At 40.1% G+C, this 2,762-nt stretch overlaps 1 pseudogene; it reads right to left on the reverse strand.

The window, feature by feature from the left end:
* Positions 1–440: 440 nt before the first annotated feature.
* On the reverse strand, positions 441–987 carry LOC122435485 (annotated as a pseudogene).
* Between the last annotated feature and the right edge of the window lie 1,775 nt (positions 988–2,762).

Below are 2,762 nucleotides of genomic sequence, written 5' to 3' on the forward strand. Positions count from 1 at the left end.
AATTAAAAAAATCTATTCCTCTGACCCTATATTTGTCTCTCCAAATTAATGCCATAATAAAAGATGCCCTCTTAGAAAAATAAACATATTTTTTATGTTGTTTGCTGGGGAGAAGTAATGAACAAAGAATACATAAGCTTTCAATTAGATACTCCTTTATTGCTGTGAGCTGCCACTAACCCCTTCCTCTAAAAACACTGTGGAAAGCAACTACAGAGCTAAAAAGTCCTGGAAAAACACCAAGATTTGATCACAACCATGTCACATGTAGCCATCACATTGCCATCTTGATCTTTGTTTTGTTGTTGTTGGTTTGCTGCAAAAGGCTTTATTGTTTCCATTTGGTCCAAGGCTTTGGAGAGGGCTTCAGGATGTTAAAAAGCTGCCTCGTGGTTGCAGAGAGGGACTTCAAGCAGAAGCCCTAACACCAGAGGGACTCCTCAAAGGCCACTGGACTCAGGAGGCTCCTGGTCGTGCTTGGGGATGAGCCTTTCCAAAAGAGACCTGCCCAGCTCTGTCTGGGGTCCAGCCAGCCTGCGGAAGTTGGTCAGGTGGTTGCCCATCTTCCTGATGAGTTTCACCTCCTCATCTAGGAAGTGGCTCTCCAGGAAGTCACAGATGTGGGAGTCTGCGAGGGCAGAATCCAGGCCATGTAGATCCAAAAAGGCCTAGTTCAGGCTCTTCTGCATGAAAAGGGTGGCTTCCATAGCATCCTGGATTTTACCCCACTTATCCTAAGATGCTTCTGCATGTCCAGGCGCAGCCACTGCACTGGTTTTGCATTTTCAAGCAATGCTCTGCACCCTTGCACTTCTCCTTGGCCAATCCACAGAGAAAGTGCCCCCTCCAGCTTTCCAGAGCCACATGATTGCTGTGAAAACAGAAGCCCAGAGAGAAGTAGGTGCAAGGCCCACAGATGCACGGTGACCAGGAGGTGGACAGGGCCTCCACCTCAGCAGAATCATTCTGATGAAACTGGGAGCTCATAGTTGATTGGTAATAAGCAGTTAAGCTCAAAAATGGTGTTGGTACTCCTGGTGATTGCAGAGAGTTAAGTGGCTGATTCAGAAGGTTGTGACTGGAAAAAAAGGTTGAAGGGTGGTCAAAGGCTGGAGCAAGGGGCGTTCCTAGGTCTATTCAGTCCAAATACTGCTGAAGCAAGAGACAAATCTGCAAGACCACTGAGCACACTGTGCCCATCTTGTTCTTTGAATAAGATCAACTGGAAATTACAGCACAAAGCTTGAGAAAAGTTATAACTATTCTTTTACTTTTTTCTCTACTTATGCCAAGGTGTAGTCCAGGTCATCATCTGGCTAGTAGATGTTATGGGCAGCAAATGAGAGGACACTTAAAATAAGAAGTTTTAATAATCATTATGAAATATGACATACCTTGAAGACTCAGGCAGCTCTGAGTATGATTTAGTTTGGAAGGATCAAGTATTAATTTGAAAGGTTTGTTTGTATAATGTGAAAGGGAGTCTAACATCGATCATCTTTTTGACCAAAACAGATAAAAACTTTAAAAATTAAAGAGGATAGGTATAATTATGTTGTTTTCTTAAGTTAAAAACAATGCCCAAACTTTTTTTAAGTAAAAAAAAAAAAGTGGAATACCTCTATGGAAAGGGTGGGGAGTAAAGTGAAGAGGACAGAGTTAAAAGTTAAGACTTCTCTGTCCATACTTAGTTTTTTAGGTTTGATTTTAGAACCATCTAACAATTCAACACGATTAGAATAGAAAAAATCAAATTAGAATAATACAATTTCAGTGAGAAAGCAATTCGTAAAAATCAGGAGCAAAAATGAGACAAATCAAATGGTGTATTGATTCTGCAGCATATTCACAAAGAGAGGAAGAATTATTTCAAGTGAATTTAAATTATATTAATTTAGTTATACACTCCTAGTAGCATATATCCTATGCCCAAAAAGAGACTAAATATTTTAGGTAATCATATTTCTGCTGCTAGTAATAATGTTGGTATTATTATTTGAAAGCCATCTTGTAAAAAAAAAACTAAAAAATTATGTTGGAGTCACTGGGAAACTTTTGCATTGGGGGAGGGAAGGATAAGTAAAACTCATGTATTTCTAAACTTATTTTGAAGTATAAATTTAAATTCATAATGTAATTTATCTTAAAATTACATACCTATACATATATACATCTCCACTAAATAAAGCCTAGACACAGTGACCACTCTAGTAGTAATGAGCTCCTCTAGTGCTCCATTTGTGGTCTCTAAATACCATTTCCCACTAAAAGAAAGCAAAGTAACTTGGAGAATGATTGATTCTATGTCAAGGCAGGAAACATACAAGGTAAGCCTGGTATCTTGTCACACCAGAAACCAACAAAATTAACAAAGACTGCCTAGGGTCATGTCAAAAGGACCCAGGATCATTAATAATAACAGCAAATGCCTTCCATCATTCCCTTTCCTCTCTCAGAGTAACATAACTCATGCGTCAGTTCAGTTCAGTCCAGTTCAGTCGCTCAGTCATGTCTGACTCTTTGCAACCCCATGAACTGCAGCACGCCAGGCCTCCCTGTCCATCACCAACTCCTGAAGCCAACCCAAACTCATGTTCATTGAGTTGGTGATGCCATCCAACCATCTCATCCTTTGCCATCCCCTCCTCCTCCTGCCCTCAATCTTTCCCAGCATCAGCGTCTTTTCAAATGAGTCAGCTCTTCACATCAGGTGGCCAGAGTATAGAGAAAAGTAAACATGTAAAAGATCAGCTTAAAATTTC

This window comes from Cervus canadensis, chromosome X (genome assembly GCF_019320065.1).
Source record: "Cervus canadensis isolate Bull #8, Minnesota chromosome X, ASM1932006v1, whole genome shotgun sequence".
NCBI classification, from domain to species: domain Eukaryota; kingdom Metazoa; phylum Chordata; class Mammalia; order Artiodactyla; family Cervidae; genus Cervus; species Cervus canadensis.